The sequence below is a fragment of the Suricata suricatta genome, chromosome 3 (genome assembly GCF_006229205.1).
Source record: "Suricata suricatta isolate VVHF042 chromosome 3, meerkat_22Aug2017_6uvM2_HiC, whole genome shotgun sequence".
Lineage (NCBI taxonomy): Eukaryota > Metazoa > Chordata > Mammalia > Carnivora > Herpestidae > Suricata > Suricata suricatta.
This window is the reverse complement of record NC_043702.1, coordinates 20,443,965-20,466,455: the sequence shown is the minus strand read 5'-3', so window position 1 is coordinate 20,466,455 and position 22,491 is coordinate 20,443,965.

The following is a 22,491-nucleotide window of genomic DNA, read 5'->3' as shown; positions in this document are numbered from 1 at the left end:
ATAGCCTTTTTTAACTCATCAGTTGATTCTTTGATGCTTTTCTCGACCCCAGCAATTAATCTTATGACCAACTTTTTAAATTCTTGATCTGATATGTTGTCTAGATCTGCCTTGAGCAGTTCTGTGGCTGTGACTTCCCCCTCATAGTGTTTTTATAAATCATTGCATAAGTGTATTGTGGCTTAAAATACATACAACTTTTGGGGCTCCTGGGTGGCTCAGTCAGTTGAGCATCCACCTTAGGCTCAGGTATGATCTCACAGCTTGTGGGTTCAAGACCCACACCGGGCTCTGTGCTGACACCTAGCTCAGAGACTGGAGCCTGCCTCAGATTCTGTGTCTCCCTCTCTCTATGACCCTCCCCTGCTCGTGCTGTCTCTCTCTGTCTCTCAAAAATAAATTAAAAAACATAAAAAATGTTTTAAATACATATAACTTTGAAATGAAAACACAATAAAAAGTGGGACAAATTAATTGCTACAATATAAATGTCATAGTCTAGATAAAAATCTCTCAAAACATGAGAGCTATAGAGGAAAAATAATAAGATAGGCTTTCAGTGATGGAAAAGCCAGTAATCACTGTTTCAACTCAGTTGTCTCATTTATCTCCATATGGATGGAGCCTCTAGGGTTCAATGAGATAAAGTGTCATTTAATAGGTGGTGAAGCCATATGATGAGTTGAACTTATGACCCCTTGCTGCCATCTCTTTATTTCCTGTGGTGGTTTTGTTTGTTTGTTTATTTGTTTTGTCTTTTTCATTTTTGCCTAAAAAGAATGTGAGCATCTGAGCAGGAACTTCTCTGTGCTCTGTGATGTGCTAGGATAACTATTCATAGAAGTGTCCCAGAACTCAGCACTACTGGACTGGAGCCCTAATGTGATGGACTGTAAGCAAGAGTGGTCAAGATTAATTGCCAATTCATACAAATACTGGCCTTGCCAGATTTTCAGGGTCCAAGACACTAGCAGATGCATTTCCCAGTATGAAAGATTAGTGCCTGGAGCTAGCTGGCCTGGATTCCCTATAGTTCCCAATGTCACTGGTGAGAGAAGAGTTACAGATTTATTGCTGGACTGTAGTGAAATGAAATCATCATTCGGTCATCATTTCAAACCAACATACAGTCTTACTTTTTTTTTTCCCTTGTAAAAGTCCCTTGACACATTTTCTCCCTTCTTCAAGCAACCATTATCTGCACTATATAAAATGAGACCAAGTCATAAATTTTTGTGCAGTAAAGGTAGTCTCCTATTCGCTCTGTAATGATAACATTTGCTTTTTAATTTTTTTTCAGTTGGAAAAATGCCTTTATTTGTAAATAGCTGCTTAGCAACATTCTCTAAATGCTCATATCTCATTTGGAACACCTATCACTTGGTTCTGGAAATCCTTAAATTCCTTGGGGCTTATGCAGTATTCTCAAAACATGGACCAAAAAAACAGGAGAAAACATGTGATAGGGCTGAATCATTCCAGTTTTCTAACCAGAAGAAGAATTTAATAAAGATGAAAAGCTGCTTTCATTTTGGATGGGACTGATGTGATGCTGAAGGAAAAATATGAAATTCAGATCTGGGGCCATACAGAATACTGTGTCCATCCATGATAGAGCATATGCCTAGAGCAGATCAAGTCAGGAGTGGGAAACTGGAAAGGTACAAGAAGGTCTAAAACTGTAGTTTTATCATCTGTTTATCACTGGGAATCCCTGGTGTCTTGGAACCAAATGCAGCCCTAACTTTTTACAGATGAGAGGAAAGAATCCCAGTTATGATTACGGTCCTGAGGAGCACCATTTCCTCACTCACACCCTCAGGATGTGTGCGTGTGTGTGCGTGCGTGCATGTGTGTGTGTGTGTGTGTGTGTGTGTGTGTGTGTGTGTTGAATGGGAAAGGAAATACAGAACCCCAGAGAGTTTGTGATTATGCACACCTGTCCACATCACAGGGTAGAAGTGTGGGTAAAGGAATTTCTCTTGGAGTTGGCAGACTTCCCAGTAATTGGAAGCTCTGATGTCTCTCCTTCGGATCTTTCCCAATATCACTTTCTCTCTTTTCCTAGTTATCTGTATGCCAAGGCTCTGCACACAAGGTGGAGCTGACACATTGATGCAAGAGTCATCATAAAGTGCTGGCCCAACACTCACTTATTGAAACTCATTGACGTTCCCTATGAACATTCACAACTGCTCTTCCACTCTTGAGCGTTGGGAAAGAAAATGATACTCGGGGACAAAAGGACATATGAATACAGGAAATTCTGTGAAAATAAGTGAGAATAAGTGTGGTAGCCAGCCTCTAAGGTGGCCCCCTGTCACTCCCATCTCCTTACACTCACGTCCTGGTGCAGTGTCCTTCCACACTGTGCCAAGTTGGTCTGTGTGACCAGTGGAATATGACAGAAGTGATGGTCTGCCGCCTCCAAGATTAGATTCCATATGGCATCACAGTTTCCATCTTGGATGCCCTCTGATTATCTGTCACCCTTGGATCACTCACTCTGGAAGAAGCCAGCTGCCATCACTTGTGGACATTCTGGCAGCCCCATGGAGAAGCCATGCAGCGAGGATCTGAGACGTCCAGCCAACGCCTGTGTCAGCGAGCCCTTTTGATGGGGATCCCCCTGCGCCAGTCAAGATTTCAGATGATCCAGCCAAGACCATGAGCTAGAACCACCCGGTTAAGCCACTCCTGGATTCCTGAACTTCAGAACCTGTGAGACAGTGAATATTTGTTGGTTTAAGCCATTACATTTTAGGGCAATTTTTAAATATAGCCATAGATAAATAACACAAGTTAGAATACAACGTTTGAAAATTTTAGTCCATAAAATCCTTGATGATAATATTTTTATTCTTTTAGAGAGAGAAACATCCTGAGGAGAAACTTTTTTTATCTCATTGGGAGGATGTAAAGTGCTTTTTCCAGCCCTGTTAAATTTAGTTTTCACTTTTATTCACCCAGTTATCAAGCATCTTTTATATACACACTATTAGGATAAAATGATAGAAATATGAAGATACAGCAATATCTTGAAAGTGCTGAAACCACAAGTCCCACATGGACACCCCACAGCATGTTTTGTTTCCTCCTCGGTATTTGTTTGCATTTTACTTATTCTGCATTAATAACTATCAGTGCTGGAATTTTCAATTTGACCTTTGAGATCCACTCCCCAGGGTGCTGGTCTTTGGGATCCACTGCCCTCTGACTTTCTCTTGGTTTCAGCCAATGGAAGAATATGCAGGAAGTCAGAGAATGAGAGGAGATGGAGGTATTTATAACCTTGGCTCCTTCCCCACCTTGGATTGGCTACTTCTCTCCACCCAAGACAATGCTCCCAGGAGGCAGACCACCGCTCAGTCCTCTCCCAGCCACAGCTGGGCCCTTTAGACCAAGAAGCAGTAATGCTCTCTGCTGTTGCTGGCCCCAGAGTGCTTCACCATTCCTTAATGAGTGAGGGAAACCCTGCCCACAACTTTTAAACAATTCCTGTATTTATTAAGTACCCATTTTAAAAGTGTCAAGCATTTCTTGCCAGGACTGAACAATACACCCACCTTTAAAAAATGGGAGCTTTCTCATAAAAAATCAGAATTTCCACACTCATCTTAAAAATCAGAAGATCCTGGGGTGCCTGGGTGGCTCAGTTGGTTGAGCATCAGACTTTTGATTTTATCTCAGGTCATAATCACAGGGTCATGGGATCAAGCCCCATGTCAGGCTGAAAGTAGAGCCTGCTTAAGATTCTCTCTCTCGCTCACTCTCACTCTTCCCTTTTCCCCCTATTCCATGCTTGTGCTCTTTCTCTCTCTTAAAAAAATTTTTTTAATTAAAATAAATAATCAGATGACACTGAGTTCATATTCCCAAGCAGCTGCTGTCTGTGCCTTTTTTGACAGACCATGAGCTCTCAAATTACCCATCAGTTCCTACCACTGCCTGTTATTTGACCCCCAACTTTTTTTAGCATTTGTATGATATGCTTGTCCCTTTATGCTCATTTGAGATTGTGAACTTGGGCTAAATCTATGGCAGGAAAGAGATCATACTGAATACAAATCACTATTATATCATATGGTATATGGTGCCAAGAAGTGATTAGGACGATAAGGACAATGACAATTAAGCGGATGAAACATTCATTTCTGTCTTTGAGAAATTTCATGGAAGAACTGGTCCCTGATGCCTCACTTTGAAGAGTAATATCACACTTGAAACATTATAGGGCATAAACTCACGGGGAAGTCTGGTCATTTATACTCTTGCTTACATGGAAAAATAAATTCTGGAAACCAGAAAGCTGATTTCAAAATAACGTATTTGAAAACTAATCCAATAATTAAATTGGTGACCCTCTTATAACTAACTCTAGGCATTGAAATAATTACCTTTTAAATAAAGCATGTCCAAATAGAAAAGGTCTAGGATTAGAGACCTTGATCCAAAAGATTTTAAATGGGAAAACATTAAAGCCTAGGGGGCGGGTTAGAATAATGTTCACTGTCATCAATGTTATTTAACATCATTGTGGATGAACTAACCAATGAAATTAGATGATAGAACTAAACGAACCATAAACAATAGAAAAAAGACTCAAAATTATTATTTGTAGACAATATGAGTTTATAGGCCAGAAAATACAAGAGAATTGACCTAACAACTATGGAAAACAATGGTATAATACGTAAAGTGATGAGTTACTTTCTTATATATTTTTCCATTCAGAAAATATTTATCAAATTATTTTTGGCCATACAGCATTCTAGGCATTGGAGATACAGCAGTAAACAAACCAGATTTTTAAAAATCCTTGCCCGCATGGAACTTCTAGTGAGGAATATAAAAGATAAATATATATAAGACATATATAAGACAATATATAAGTTAAATAAGTAAAATGTATTGAGTAGTGTGAAGAATAGACCTGAAGCAAGGAGGGAGGTATATGGTAGACGAGGGATTACAATTTTATAAAGTGTCCAGGGAAGGCCTCATTGAACAGATAGCAGTACATCAAGCTCTCAAGAGAATAATAGAGCAAACTACGGGTGTATCTTGTAGGTGAGGATACCAATCAGAAAATATCATGGAAGGAAAATTCCAATCACAATAAGTAAGCAGAAAGATAAACTAAGAAAACTTAAAAAATAGTAGGACCGGGGGTGCCTGGGTGGCTCGGTTGGTTAAGCATCCACCTTTGGCTCAGGTCATGATCTTGAGGTTTATGGGTTCGGGCCCCACCTCGGGCTCTGTGCTGACAGATCAAAGCCTGGAGCCTGTCTTCAGATTCTGTGTCTCCCTCTCTCTCTGACCCTCCCCTGCTCGCACTGTCTCTCTGTCTCTCAAAAATAAATAAATAAATATTTAAAAAAATTTTAAATATGTAGGATCGGGTTCTAAGGAGGACACTTGTGATGAGCACTGGGTGTTGTATATACGTGATGAATCGCTGAGTTCTACTCTTGAAACTATTACACTGTATGTTAACTAACTAAAATTAAATTTAAAAAATAAAATAATAGGGACACCTGGGTGGCTCAGTCAGTTAAGCATCTGACTTCCACTCAGGTCATGGTCTCACAGTTTGTGGGTTCAGGCCCATGTTGGGCTCTGTGCTGACAGCTCAGAGCTTGGAGCCTGCTTTGGATTCTGTGTCTCCCTCTCTCTCTGCCCCTCCCCAACTTGTGCTCTGTCTCTCTGCCTCTCAAAAACAAACAAGTGTTTAAAAAAAGTTTAGTAAATAAAATAATAAACAAAAAGTATGTATGATCTACATGAAGAAACCATTAATACCATAGTAAGAAATAATTGAAGAGCTAAATGGACAGTGGATTCAGCAGGGTTCCACAAGGGAAGCATAGCCTCTATGAGTACTATGAAATAAGTTGATTACAGACTTAGACCATACTGAATTGTGAAAGGAGCTAGAGAAGTAAAGATCCAAGTGGGAGAACTTAGGATCAGAGAAGAGTCACCAGCTCCCCTGAACACGGGTCCCGATGGAGAAGTCAGAGCTTTCAGAGGAATCAGAAAGCAAAACACCTGCAGCTGCCAAAAATGGTGGGCAAAGGGAGGCTAGCATATTAGCCTAGAAGATTCTGGCCTCTGTGTAGCTGCCACCTCCAGAAATTCACAGCCAAGATCTGTTGGCAGGACTGGTGTGCTCTTAGTCGGTAGGGCCCACTCCAGGAAGAAAAGCAAGACAAAGAGCAGAGAAGATGAAGAACCTGTTGGCACCCACTTGTTTTTCTGCACTTGCTCTTCTGCATCTGCCTCTAATAACCTCTATCCATGATGACCTTTAAAGATCATGGCTGCTGCTTCATAACTGCTTTGCCAATCTCACATGAATTTGCCTTTTGGTGAATTCTAACCTGGAACTACACGAGGAAGAAGATTCTGGAAAATGTGGCCAGGTTGACACACACAACTTCTATAGAAAGACATGGTCCTCTTGAACAAAAAGATTTGTTGTGAAAATACCAATTTCTCTTGGAGAGGGTTGTCAACAAATGTATTAATAAGTTTACCTGTAAAAATGAAAATGTGAGAATTGTCCCAGAATTTCCCAAAAGATGAAGGAGCATCTGCCTCATAACATATTAAATTATATAACAGGTACTGGAGAAAGATTGAAACAATGGAACAAAAGAGTTGAGAAATCAACCTGAATAGATATAAGGATTTTAATAAAAGTAGAATCTCAATTCAGTAAAGAAACAAGGATTTTTTTTTTTTTTTGGTGTGTAATGGTGTTGAAACACATTTCAGAAAGAACTCAAAGTACAGGACAGAAAATCTAAAAGCCAAAGAAGAAAAGAATGATAAAAATGACATTAAAATATAAAGGTTTGTGTAGAAAAAAATATATAATAAACAAAGTTGAAAGACCAACAACAAATATCGGAAAGCATATGTGAACCACATTTGAGGCACAAAGGCTACTTCCTTTTGTTTAAAAAGAACACATACATGGAGTGCCTGGGTGCCTCAGTTGGTTAAGTGTCCAACTCAGTTTTGGCTTAGGTCATGATTTTGCTGTCCATGAGTTTGAGCTTCAGTTGGGCTCTGTACTGGCAGCATGGAGCTTGATTGGGATTCAGTCTTTCCTCTCTCCCCTCCTCTCTCTCTCTCTCTCTCAAAAACAAATATATAAACATTAGGAAAAACTCATACTCAAAAAACCCTCATACACATTTTTAAAGGAAAAATCAGCAATGCAATAGAAAAGTGGAGATATGTATATAAGAAATTTACAGAAAATATAAAGACAAATAGCCAATAAATTACTTGAAAACATGTTCAGATATTCAATATCATTAATAATTAAAGGAATGTATATCACGGGGCATCTGGGTGACTCAGTTGCATTTCTGACTCTTAATTTTGGCTCAGGTCATGATCTTGGGGTCATGGGATCATGTCAGACTTTGCACTGAACATGGAGCCTACTTGGGATTCTTTCTTTCTCTCTGCCTGTGCCTCTCCCCTTCTCATTCTCTCTCTCTAAAAAAAGAAGAAAGAAAGAAAAGAAAAGAAAAAAGAAACAAAGAGAAATGTATATCAATATTATAAACATAGTTTTTGTATTTTGTCCCAGTCCAATGAACAAAACTTAGAAAGTACAGAAATATCCAGTGTTGTCAAGGGTGAGGAAAGAGGCACTTCAGAGCCCAGTCTCTCAAATGATTTTGGTTCCTCACATTAATGGTTTTTTTGTGTTGGTTTCACTATCCTTCACCTTTTCACTCCAGGCATGGATTCAGTTCCTTCCTGGTCCAATCTAAAGAAGAGCTGAGACCACAACATGGTGTTGAATATAACTTTATGAGTGACTAAGGAATAACAAAAGTAGAGTTTGGAGAGTGACTTCCACTGCTATAAAGAGTAATCACTCACAGCTTGACCCTACTCCTAAATTCCTCATCTTAGTCTTAATTTTCTTCCATGAGACAAAGACAAAGACGTCACATCCCAAAATCTCTAAGTCCCTTCCATCCTGAACTCCATAAAAGCTTCAGCCTCAACCACAAGTGGAGGTCCTGCCCTACCCTAGTCTGCAGTAGACTCATTTCATGCGTCAGAATGACTGATGTTGAGATCATTCATTTCTTTCACTTGACAAAATCACTAGAATCAATGATATGCTTCTCAAAATCTGTTCAATAGCAGCAATTAAGAATTATTAATAGTCCATCTAAATATTTAAGAAAAAAATTTCTTTAACTTTTGAAACACACAGCTGTCCATCTCAAAATGAACACTTAAAGTTCTTCAATTGCAGCTTCTGCAGTCAAATCTATAGTGCCTTCAAGTTTTTGTCAAGCACTCTAGGTAAGTATTTGCCTTCCATTCATTCTGATGATGAAGACAAATCAAAGTTGCTCCAACTGTGAATTAGTAATGCCACCATCATCAGCAATCAAAAATGGAAGCCTTTCCGAAGGACAATTATCTCAATAAAAGAGAATTTTACTTCTTATCTTCATCAAACACTCAGCTTAATGGTCATTCAAATTTCCTATACTTTACATAAATTACTTCTATATTTAGAAGAAAATTAATGAATGTCCTTTGATAATCCTTTAGTCATTTGGGTTTGGCAGACAATGCATATCTCCATGAGTATAATCAGTTTGAAAAATTAACTGTCCTCTACCAGGATCAAACATAGACAAACTTGGGACATGACTAAGGGTTACGCTGAGCACACTCACTTCCACTTTGGGTCTCTCTCTCCCAGCACTGAACCATTCTTCCACGAATACGTCTTCCTTCTGGTTCCTAACTACTCTGTGTCATTAAGCTAACTCAGGTATAATCGAAAGCCTTCAAATAAATCCAAAACTTGAGCTACCACAAGTTTTTTATTTCTTCTGTTATTTGTTAGTAGTGGTTTATATCAGAAAAAAATGACACTAAAATTCTCCAAGGGATCTTTCTTACATCTAAGGAGTGTCAGACATTGTATCAGATATTTGTGATATTTCAAATCTCACCACTTAATCTGTTTGTAAACTTTCTCATTCTTCTTACCTTCCATTTGCCTCATCAGTTAATATACAGAAAGAAGAGTGCTCTGAATTTATTAAGAATTCAAAAGCAAAACAGAAAATAATTACTCAACTTAAAAAAACATGTTCATATTACAACCAGGTAATCAAGATAACTATAAAGAAAATCTCATGACATCAAAATCAAGACCCATCCCATATTAATCAGGCCCACATCTGGCAATTAGGAAGCTTAAAGTGAGTTTGTGACACATTTTTATAAATTTCCACAAATAAACTGTACCAACTCACTCATGCCATCTTTTCTTTCTCTTTTTTTTTTCCATATGAGAGTTTTTCTCTCTTCGTATGTTTTCAGAATAAAAAACTCTTTCCTTTAGTCATCAACAGATACACCCTGCTGAGAATTACAGATGGAATACAATCTGTTTAGCTTAACTGAAGGCTGGATCTTGTTCATAAGATTTCAGACTCTGCTTTATTTACCTTCATAAACACCATCCCTTGCCCACAATCCAAAGAAAAAGTATATACACTCACAGTGGTCTTTCTGTAGAGTTTTCTCTTTAATGATCTAGAAGAGAAATGTCATATGGGGGTTTAAAAGAGAAGAAAATATTTGGCAAAAGTTTTAAAGCATCTGATAATGACTTCAAAGATTCTGAAGATTAGATTAGGAAGTTTTCAAAATGTTTGAAGAATAAAGCAATGCATTAATTAAGGAAGTTGGATTTGATTTAGAAGACGCTTCTCCCTTAAACATGTCTATGCAATTGCATTTCCAAAGTAGCTGTGCTATTAAATGAATTATTTTGTTTTCTTCATAATATCTTTGAATATGTTGTCTCACTGAGGCAAGCGGTCTCTAAGATGACCCCAGTGATAGATCCTTGCTTCTTAGCATCTTCCAAGTAGTCTTTTCCCTTTGACTAATTTGCTCCTAACCCATAGAATATGGCAACATTGAGGGTATATCACTCCTGTGATTAGGTTACAGAAAATTGTGACCTGACTCTTACTTATAGACAGTCTCTTTTGTTGGCTTTGATGAAGCAACTTGACATGTTGTAGGGAGTAGAGTATTTTTGCCCACATTGCTGTTCTAGCAACAGCCAGCTAGGAACTGAGGTATTCAAGTGCAACAGCCCCCAAGGAACTGTATCCTGCGCACAGGATCACATAAGGATGACAGAAGTGACCTTGGAAGTAAATCCTTCCCTAGTTGAACCTTCTGGTGAGAGGTTGCCTTTGAAAACCTCTTAGATTATAGCCTTGTGATACACCGTGAAGCAAAGAAGCCAGCTGAGCTATGCTCAGATTCCTGAGTCCCAAACAAATTGTGAGGTTATGTTAGGTTAGGTTAGGTTAGGTTGTTGTAAACCATTAGGTTTTGGAATAAATTGTTATATAATAATAGGTAACTAATATACCTACTTATTTCACATTTTGGAACTGTCTTTAATACCCAAAATTGTCTATAGACATAAGTTACTAGATACTTGTCAAATGACTTACCAAAGTTTTCCTAACACACTGTTTTATATTTTAGTTTCAGCTACAATATACTCTGTGGAACTAATAATGACCAAAAGAATCAGAAGCTGAGAATTATGATTCAGAGTGTAGACAAGAGTGTTTATAGTTGGAATATTATTAGGAATAACTAAGTCATTTTAGGGACTGCCTTGTACCCAGCCCTATCTATTCAGTACCTCTGTCATCTGTTTAAATGTTTGGAAATTTATAAGTACAATATATTTGGACTTAAATTACCAGGACTTTGTCTCCATTTAAAATGAAACTATATCAGGGAGGTAACTCAAATGCAATGTTCTCAATTTACACCTTTATCTAAGTATAAAAAATTGTTTGGTTTCAGACATCTCTGAAAGCAAGTTTTTGTAGGAGATGCAACAGGGTCCTGCAAAGTTAGGACAGTTGCAAGATGAAAAACTCAGAAAACTACTTCAAATTTTATCAAATGCTAGCCATACTTGGTTCAACACCAAGAAAATTGGCACTCAGGAGAGATTTTAAAACCCAATTCCTCACTTTTTGCACTTCTTTGCTATATCTTTTTATTATGGCTCTGTGCTATTGTGATATAAAAAGAAATATATATTTGGTGTCACCCTTGGTTTCTGGAACAAGATATTCTAAAACTTTTGAAATTTCCTGAGTGATAGGAGTGAGAAGAGCATCTTTTATTATTTATAATAAGCTCCTTTCAAACATACCTGAGTTTATGTTAATAAAGTGATTTTCTGGGCCCCTATGCAGCTTCAGGAGGGAACTAGTTGCCAGAGGAAACAACCATGTGATTAGAAGGTTGAAACTTTCAGCCCATCCTCTGACTTGTGGGAAGGGAGAGGGGCTAGTAGAGATTGATTTGATCTCTAATAGTGATTTAATTAATCGTACCTGCATAATGAAACCTCCAAAGAACCCTAAAACAAGGAGATTCAGAGAGCTTCCAGATTGGTGAACTCATCAAGGTGTTAGTAAAACACTCAGCCAGAGAGGTTATGGAAGCTCCTATGTCCTGCCCTATGCATCTGTCACATTTGGTTATTCCTGAGTTGTATCCTTTATAATAAACTGGTAATAGTAAATAAACTGCATTCCTGAGTTCTATGAGCCATTCTAGCAAATTATCCAAATAGAAGAGGGGGTCATGGAGATCCTTGACTAATAGTTGGTATATCAGAAGTATGGGAGCTGGAGACTTGTGATTACTATCCAAAGTAGAGGTGGTCTTGTGGGATTGAACTCTTCTTCACTTGTGGGGTCTGTGCTAACTCTGGACAATTAGTGTCAGAATTTAATGAAATTGTAGAATACCCAGCTGGTGTCTGGAGAGTTGGAGAATAATAGGTTGGTGTTGGGGAAAACAACAACAACACATATCTGGTGTCAAGAACATTATCAGGTGAAAACACACCACAACCTCATATATGCAACTGATTGGATTGGCAAGCATTATGGAATCAGGCTTATGAATCAATTATCCTAAACAATATAAATGAAAGGTGTAACTAGTCTTAAAGGATGAAGAGTAAGGTTAAGTCCATATTGCTGCAGAAGTTCTCATCTGGGGACATTACCACAAGCTAGGGTGAGTTTGGAAATGTGGGAAGGAATCTTTTGTTTGTTTGTGATAATGACTGGCCTATGGTGATCTTTATCTGAGGCACCTGTCTGTGTCAGGATCACACAAGTAAAAAACTGAGGAGTATGTTTAACTTTGAATCTTGGGAAGAAGATGTAGAGTCTTGATCCCTTTTCTCTCTCAGAAGGACTCCAGGCTCAACAAATACATTTATCCCTGCCTCAGAAAACTTCACACCCCACTTATCAGTAACTTATTTTGAAGAAGGAGGAAAGGAGGAAGAAGAGGAGGAGGAGTTTAAGTTCTTCCTCACTAAACATCAAAGAATATTAATAAATAATTTTAATACAATGTGATCAGTACTCTGGCATGTTTGGGCACTAGGTATAGAAGTAATAATAACAACACCACAGTAATAATGATGGATAAGATTGGTGAGCACTTACTATATATTAATGTGCTGGGTGTTTTTCTTAGCACTTTCTGTTCTTCATATATTTTAATACACATCCCAATTCTGTATGGTGGATAGAAACAGGTACCCATATTACAAACAAACAAAGAAAACAAGTGTAGGTAGGATAGATAATTCATGAAACAGAGTTCCCAAGGAAGGCTCTGAAATGGAGACCAGCATGCAAAGGGTTTTTAGGGAGTAGAGTGTTTGAGGTCCAGCCCTGAGGGAGGAGGTAAAAGAGGCAGGATGGGGTAGGAGAGGTTGAGCTGGGTGCAACCTCCGTAAAAACCTCAGCCCACCAGTGGCAAACTCTGAAGCTAGGACAGCCCTTCAGAATTGTTGGAGTTTAGACAGATTCATTGGAATGAATGAATGTATTCACAGGGTCCACTTTAGCCCTGGTCTTTGAGTGGAGGCTACTCCAGAAAGAGAACATGACCCTTCAACTGAGGCAATCCCAGAAATGACTACCACTGGCGGCAGCCACAGAAACAAGGGCTCCATACCCGTGGCACAATCCAGGTGGCACACCCAGCTACAGAGCTTACCACAGTTTGAACCTATTCCTGTAAAGTGATAGAGATTGCTCTTAGAAAATTATTGTCTTTTATTTAGAATAGTCTCTGATTGTGAAAGCCAAGGTCCTCTGTTATTCCAAAAACATCAGTAAGCACCTTTTCCACACAACATTTTCTATTTGGTGGTGGTGCCTTGGGGTAATATAGAAGGATCTAGTCCATGCCTAGGGAGCGGCAGGAAAGCAAGCTGGGTAACTGAGAATTCAAAAAGCAGGAAGTTGTAAGCCTTTTTGAGAATTCTTGGAAATGTTGAGCGACACTGAATTTGTGTTATATGTGGATTGGGGATCAAGACAATGAATTTGGTTATCAAAGGAAAAAGTTATCCTCAGAAAACTGAAGTGCTTTGAAATATCCAGTTTCCCAAAAGAAAATATGATACACTTTACTTTGGATAGTAAAGGAGGCTTTTGAGAGGAGAAAGGCATAGGAGATGGGTATTGAGCAGTGAATAGGAGCTTCTTAGGTGGACAGAGGTAGAGCAGGTGGGATAAAAATATATTCCAGGCACCTCTTGTTTTGGATTTTTCTATGGGTTCCCTCATATAAGCATGATTGATTAAATCATTGGTCTTGGGTGATTAACTCAATCTCCAGCCTCTCCCCCACCACTGCCTCCCTACCCCCCAGCCAGGTCAGAAGATGGGCTGAAATTTCCAACTCTTTAATCACATGGTTTGTTCCCCTGGCAACCAGCTACATCCTGAAGCTATATAGGGCCTATCAAATCAACTCATTAGCATAAACCCATGTAAAGCTGAAAGGTAAGTAACATGTGTAAAGACCCAAGGTATATTAGGAATTATGCCAAAAACCCCAGTGAGTCTGGAGGATAAAGTACCAAAATCAAAAAGCAGTAGGCAAGAGATGACTCCGGACTTTGTGTGTCAGGTTACAGAGTCTAGATTTCATGGTGGAAGCTCCCAATTCGCAAAGCAATGTATGTCTTCCTATTGATTGGCTAGAGCTTATAGAGAAACACAAAAGAGTGGGACTCATTTCTCTGGAACATAAATGTTACAGATAGACATTAGGAAAAGGTCATGCTTTTTAGAGTAAAACAAACATTATACAGTAAAATTCAAAATTTGCACAATTTAACATAAAAAAATACGGTTTCAAATGAAATTTTTGACTGATTCAAACTGTCTTGCCATGTTCTCTGCTGTGAGAGAAACTTAGCCAGAACTACCAGCGTAGGGGACAAGAGGCTTCAAGCAGTAAAGAAAGCAATCGGCAATTATATTTGGTTTTGTGTTGTTCTTATTTTATGTGTTTTCATTTTCTATACCCTCCCCCCATTAGGTTCTAGTTAATAATAACATGGGAAGAGGTAGAAAGAGAGAGAGAATATGACAGGGAAAAAATAGAGGATGGGTGTGTATGTTACCAGCTGGCTGCCCAGGCTGGACTCATGGGATGTCTGTACCTTGGTGAAATTTCCAATAGATCTTTGGTTCGCTTGGTCCCTATCTTTGCTGTTTGAAGATCTGGGTTTTGATGAGGTCACCAGTTCATCTATGGTAAAGCAGATCCTAGAGGGTCAAGTCACACCAACTAAAACACAAGAGATTATTTTACAGACCCTATTGACAATACAGTCGACATCAAAGAGAAATGCATTCTCCTAGAGGCTAAGAGTCTCATGTCTTTTCTCTATATATTGGAAGTAGCCTCCCCATGAAGACCTATAAAGATTCTTTCTTCACACCACCTGATAAAGATTGTTCTTTCTTCTGGGACCCAAGAAATATCACAAGTACCATTCTTCAGCCAAGTAGACCTATAGTTACACTGTCTTTTCCTATAAGATAGCAACATTTTTGGCCAAGAAGAAGATAAATAACATACAAATTCCTGCTTGAATTGCCTTTGCTTAAAAATCTTGACCTCTAAAATATTTATATTCTGTTCCAATTCTGATGGACTCTGTCTGGGTGAGGCTGATTATAGCCTGGCAGTAGGTGAAGCCTAGAGGGTATAGGCAATGGACAGGCTACAACCGCTTCTGCAGAAAAAGGTCTAAAGGGGTCAGGACATCACCTCCATTTTCTAGAGCCCTAGCTCAGAAATTCCCTGCAAAGATTTAGCTTTTGTTTCTGGGCATCCCCTCTGCTCTTTACCTGAAAACACAAATGGAGCCATGCTAGCTCAGGGCTCCAGCCACTGAAGATACTGGGACAACCTTTGGATAAAAGGTTGAACACACTGTGGGTATTAATAGTTTGGGCATTGCATTTGAAAGGGATTTTAAAAGCTTATATATCCCTTCAATTGATTTCTGTCTCCTTATGCTCTGAAATTTTCACCTCAGGGTAATTTAAAGAATCAAAGTATGCTCTAGGACAGGCAAGAGAGGGGTCCCTAATGTCGGCAGATCCTGAAACACCGTGGCCCTCCTGCCCCTGAAGAAATAAATGATGCATTCACAGGGTTGCGTAGTGAACACAGAATCACAGCCAAGGGAATTGGATGGTTCCGTGACATTTTCCCTCAAACTGTGGCAGTGGAGCTGATGATGTCTGCCTCACACAGCGGCTAACCTCTCTAGGTACCCGGGACACAACGAGGCCCTTCTCTAAGTGGGACAAACATGAACACACCTCACTTTTTTGGCCTTCTTCCTAAATTGAATGGATACTGACCTGCTTCATTATAAAATTACTTCAGGGGAATTAAAATGAATTAGAGCACATATTCTCTTACATTAACTGCATTCTAATGTCTGCAGTGAGATTTGGGAAATTCCAAAACCCCTGTGAACCATGAAGGTGCCAATTTCTACCCTTTCCTTTGAATTCTGGAGTCTCTGACTCCTTACGGACTGACTACAGTTTATGAACCCAATGAAAGCCAACACTGTTTTTGAAAGTACATATTACTGAGTAGTTTCTCAATAATTAAACACTTGTTGCTTAATTGATGTTTGATTGATGATATGACAAAAGAAATTGCCTTTTAGAGAAAACTACCTCCTAATAAAGTCCTTCAATAACTAATTCCCTTCTGCCAGTGCCCCAGAAACTTCTGACACTGAGCAGAGAAAAATTTTCTTGAGGTTCCAGAATGCTTACTCTGAGAGAACTTTCTCCATCCACACAGTTAACAGCTCTGTGCGGGGGCAATGGAGTAACTATCTGGGTACCCCTTGACATTAAGAGATCTAAAGGAATTTTTTTCCTTTCTTCTAAAATCTGTGATCAAAGAAGACCTAAGGGTGTCAAGAAGAAAAACAAGCTAACACAATTTGTATTGAATTTTGAAAAATCTTTCCCTGTAGCCATGGGTAACTGGATAAGAAAACACTAAACAAGTCCCTTTGGGGATATTACATGGTGGTATTCAATTTTATATCCTGCCTTTTGCGTTGGGGATTTCTGCAAGATACAGACAGGCTCTCAGAGACAGACATATATAAATAGAAGCATTGTTCAGTGATGAGATTGCCCTTGGCTATCAGGCAAAATTATTTCTAAATAGATCATGGCATTTAAAAAATAAATCTGGTTTCAGTGCTCTGAGAGCGTAAGTATTTTAAAAGTAATACATAAATGCTCCAAAGAGTCACATGTGAAATTGTTTCAGATACAGAAAGATACTATGACAATGAACATACTAGATTTACCTTTTTGACAGAGAAACAAAATTCCCTCCTACACTCCCTACACTCCCTATCCAGATCTAAGAGCAACAAAGGGTAGTTTTGATTTTTTGCGCCAAGAGATATGGAAGAGAAACATTACATGATTAGTTAAAATTTTCCTTCTTTGGGGAATACGGCTCCCATGTAACCAGAAAAATCAGACCTCCCTCTGTTAGCACACCATGTACTTAATTAGGGTCTGAACTGTCAATGTTCAATATGCTAATTATATGCTTAAGAACACTGATTATAATTTTTAATCTATCACTCTGCTGGATATGGTACCTTCTGGATATATAATTACATATCCAAGGAATCTAAAATACTCTCAAGTTGCCTTTTTCCCAAGCAAACCACATCATTCATGTAGTTAACATAATTTTTGGCTATCAAAAATTTTGTTAACGAAAACATATTGGGATTTCTTCCTCATCTATGCCAGAAATTTTTAGACACATCCCTATTCCTTCATCTGAAATACTCATCATTTTTGTTTCTTTCATCTAAGGAATTTTTCTTTTCCATCAGGCAGAATAATGTCCCCAGAGACCTCAAAGCTGTAAAACAAGTTCTTCCCCTGGTGAGGGTGGAAGGGAAGAGGACTGATCAGAGAGACTGGAGCATCTTATCTCTAGTCTAGACTGTGATTTCTGAAAATTCTAGGATGCCCATTCTCACAGTCTTTGGGATTTAAAAACAAGCATAAATGTAAACGTGACACTCAACAGGCTCCACACCTCCCCCTGCTCCCAGTAATATATATTTCAGACAAGCCAGGATTCCTATGGTCTTATTAACCATTTCATATCACCCCTCTGTGGGAACCGGCAGTAGAGCTTTTCCCTAGACCATGCCCTGACCCGGATTCATGACACTGTGAATCTGGAGAGACAAGCAGAGTGTGGCATGACCTGACAGCATAATCATCATTGCATCTAACTCTCAGAGGCACCAGGAAACACTCCACAAAGGGAGGGGACATTCTTCTCACTCAGTCACCAAGGAGACCAGGGAGGGATTCGTATCTCAGCTGATGGGGGCAGTGGGGACAGCACCACCCACCTCAGGCTTCCCTCATCCCTCCCCAACGAGCATGATGGCTGAACCTCTAGGATGTTTTGAACTGAAGCTTCAGAGGGAAAGGGAATCAATAGCAAAAGGCAGCAAGGGCTTATGGACCTACCTATGACCTCCTCTGGAATTTCTATAAATTCTTTAAGCAGAGACGCTTTGCAAGGAGGCTCCTGTTTGCACAGAAGAGGACAAAGAGCCTTTGGATGGGGCACTTCACTGAAGGTGGTTACTTTTTTCCACAGACTTACCTGCCATACCCTGGACACTTCTGTTCACAAGTAATGACGGGACAGTGTGAAAGGAGCTACAGCACTCCAAACTCTACAAAACAGAGAGATAACTGAGCTGAGAAACACAGGGGAGAAGAGCTGGTAAAGCTTAACCAAGGCAGAAAGGTACATTGGAGTAACGCATAAGGCTGGCTAGGGTGGGGGCGGCAGGAAGTGAAAGCAGCTTATGCAGAGGCGGAGAGGAAACAACCAGGTGGGCCATGAGGGGATGGAAGGTGGGTCAGTCTAGCTGGAAGAGTGACAACAGAATGGGGGAGGGGCCTTTAGAAGAGCCCTGAAAGCCGTTCCCTAGATCCTGGACTTTCTGTAAGACACAAAGAGACACTACTAAGTTTAAGTAGTGCCATAGCCTCGTGAGATTTGCATTTGGGCAAGACTGCAACGGAAGCATGATAGAGAAGAGAATGAGAACAAGACTGGAGTCAGGGAGTGTGTATAACCGTCCATGGCAGAGAGGAAGGTGGCCTTTGCCAAGGCAGAGCCTGTGGGGATGAGAAGAGGAGCAACTGAAGGAAAACTCTGAGAAGGAAGAATCAGAACAACATCTTGCCTTCTTGGCTTCTCCACCCATACCCAGCTCATTATCCTCACACAAACCTACCAAGGCAAGCCTCACCCCTAGCGTTTTGCTTCTCCATAAAGAAATGGGCTCCGGGTGGTTGACTCAGAGGTAGGAAGCAGTGAAGGCTCACGGACCAACCCGGGGAGACACCGCACGCCCACGCTGGTGCTCTTCCTTTGTGCGGCAAAGCCTGCAACTAATGAGCTTATGTTTTTGAAGCTGCTAACCTCACTCAGTGAAAATGCGTGTAATTTGAAAGAAATCCCACTGGCAAGGAGACCAAGTGGAAAAAGAAATTCTCAAGGAAAATAAAAATAGTTCCTTCTGTTGTTCAGAAAATAATGCCATCCCGAAAATGATTTTTAGAACAGTTCAATAACCAAAGAATTATATGAGAGATCTATTTTTATTTTGAGGGTTAAAACTTGTTATTTAAATATTATATTATATTATATTATATTATATTATATTATAAATTTTCTATATTTCAATACACAAGATCTATTTTTACCCAAAGATGTTATTTGGAGAAATATATTTATATCTTACTACCTTTGAGAACATCTGATAGAGAGGTAAAAGGTGAATTAACCTCCTACATTCTGAAAAGGGGAATCTATATACCTGTATCTCTTTGGAACAAGCAACATTAAAATAGCTAAATAAATGGATCAGCCATGTATCGCCCTAAAATGTGTATGCACTGTAATGAAATGAAATGGTTCTGTGTTCTGCTAGTTAACTGATGGTGTCTTCTTCAGAAAACATTCAGAGCCAGCATGCCAAAGAGGACTAAATGGTAAAGTTTTATCACAAACACATGGTCTTTGAAGAACATAATCTACTCCCTTGGCAGTGATCAAAAAGGAAAAGTGTGGGAGTGTTTCCTTCAAAGGAGACCTTCAAGTGATCGCTCTGATGTAGTTAGCAGCAACTCATTTAAATCCTCGAGGGCTGTCCGGCCTGGGCTGTGCTACCACTAAGAGGCTTTCTTATCTGCAGTTTGCCTCCGCACACACCAGATCCTCAGTGGAAGGAAAGCAGGAGAAGATACCTAGATGACAGCTGGTAGATGGTGTCTGTGAACAGCTGGTTGCTGTCAAAATTAGAACGAATCCTTTCCCAAGGACTGGCCACATTCTTGTGTCTTGCTCAAACACTATGGATTGATGATCACAATATATAAAATGGAATTCTTAATACCCCAGCCAAATCTGTTCTTCCTCTACTCTTTCCCAGTTTCCTAAGTGTCAGTCTGATTCATCCCGGTGCACCTTTCTGTAAGTATTCCTGGACCTTCATATTTAATCCTTCACCAAGTCTCCAACTGCGTGGATCACCCTCGTTCACGACACCAGATCACAATAACATTTGGAAAGTTGCAAGAACCTCCCTGCTAGGCCCCTCACTTCTACTCTCACCTTCTCGACCTATCCCCACCCAGGAGCTAGAATGGTCTTCCAATGCAGATGAGAAGTGACAAGTCCCTCAGAAACTTCCCTTTGCTCCTAATACCCTGTAGCATGTCCTACAATATATCTTACTTGAGGTCTGGCCCTTGCCCTTCCTCCAGCTTGACTTTACCTTTCTTCCCCAACGTGCATTACTCTCCAGAGACAATTCCTTTGTTTCCACAAATATGCCAATGAATCTCTCACTTTTAAGGTCTTAGCCCATGCTGTTCCCTTTGCCTAGAGTGCTCTAATCCTTGCTCTTCATCCGGCTAACTCCTATGTCTAACATCTCAGTCAAAATATCCAGCTTTCCCTGACTTTTCAATCTAAATTTTATTCTGTTATGGCATTTTTTTCTCAATGCACATACTTTTTCTTGGCACTTACCAGGAATTTGAATCTACCATATTTGTCGTGTGTTTATCTTTTTAATGCCAGTGTCTTCCCCTATCCTCGAATCTCAGAGAGAGCAGGAACCAGGTGTGTCTCCGGTTCACCTGTTTCCCCAGCACCCAGCACAGAGCCTAGTACATAGTAAGTGCTCAGGAGCTATTTCCTGGATGCATGGATGCATAACTGAGCAAAGCCAAAGCTTAGCAATTTTTTTTACTACATAAAGAGTTTTCATTTCATTTAAATAGCATGAATATTGAATTCCATTTTGTTAAGATTAGCAGAATACAGAGACATACAGCTGAGTTAAACACACTTGTGTTCAAATACTGCATATACCACTTAGTAGCAGTGTAACATGGGGAAGTTTCTTCCCTGTCTGCATCTTAGGATTTTAAACTCCAATAGTAGAAATAGCGTGGCCTCTCTCATAGTAGGTTAAACATGCATTCTGTCTTTTCATCATAACTTTATTTTACTTTCCAATTTTTCTACTGCTATAATCAGAAAAGAACAATACATACTATTTTAGAAAATGCCTATCTTACAAAGTTATCATGAAAATTATCTACAAACTTGTGATTCAGATAGTGTATTAGTTATCTAGTACTGAGTAAAAACCTACTCTCGATGACTTGTAATATGAAACAACACCAATATAGGTTATTTCTCTGTAGCTCTGGAATCAGGAGTGGTACGTTGAGCAGTTCTGGCTCAGGTCACTCATGACATTGCAGCCAGATACAGCCACACTGTAGTCATCGATAGTCACCTGACTGGGGCTGGAGGATCCGCTTCTATGGTGTCTCATCACATGGCTGGCAAGTTGATGCTGGTTATTGGTTGGGGGCTCCTCCTCTTGTAGAACTTTCTGCAGAGCTAATTGAGTGTCCTCACAGGCTGGTGGCTGGCTTCCCCCAGGAAAAGGAAAGCACAAGTTGCAATGCCTTTGATGACTCAGCCTTGGAAGTCACACACATCGTTGCTCCACCATATTCTGTTGGTCACATGGAGCCAGCCCTGATTTGGTGTGAGAGGACACCCCGCTGGAGCCAGAATACTAGAAGGCTTGGACAATGCAGCATTTGAGAGGCTGACTTCCATGAAGAAAAATTTCTCACCTCACTTTCTCCCTACAAGAAGCCCTTAAACTCCCACTGCTATGTGTGAGGGTTAACATTGGCAATTGTTAATTGTGGTAAGTTTTAGACTATTTTCTTTTTAGTTCTAGGTTTTTGTTACACTGCTTCAGGTAGAGCAAACTGAGTGTCCTTTGTACACATTCAAAGATGTGCCTGAAATAATTTCATATGCTTTAGTAAGTGGTTTCTTGTTCATTTTTTTAAGTTTATGTATTTATTTTGAGAGAGACAGAGACAGCATGAGTAGGGGAGGGGCAAAGAGAGAAAATCCCAAGAAGTCTCCGCACTGCCAGTGCAGAGCACACTGTGGGGCTCAAAACCACAAAGCCACGAGATCATGACCTGAGCAGAAACCAAGAATCAGATGCTTAATGGACGACCCACTCAGGCACCCCAAGTGATTTCTTGCAAAACCACACTGAGATACCACCTCACACCGGTCAGAGTCACTAAAAAGAACAAGTCAAAAGACTATAGATGCTGGCGAAGGTGTGGAGAGACGGGCACCCTCCTACACTGTTGGTGGCAATGTAAACTGGTGCAGCCGCTCTGCAAAACAGTGTGGAGACTCCTCAAAAAACTATCGATAGAACTCCCCTATGACCCAGCAATAGCACTGCTAGGGATTTACCCAAGGGATAAAGAAGTGTTGAAGCATAGGAGCACATGTACCCCAATGTTCATAGCAGCAATGTCAACAATAGCCAAAACATGGAAAGAGCCTACATGTCCATCACCTGATGAATGGATCAAGAAGATGTGGTGT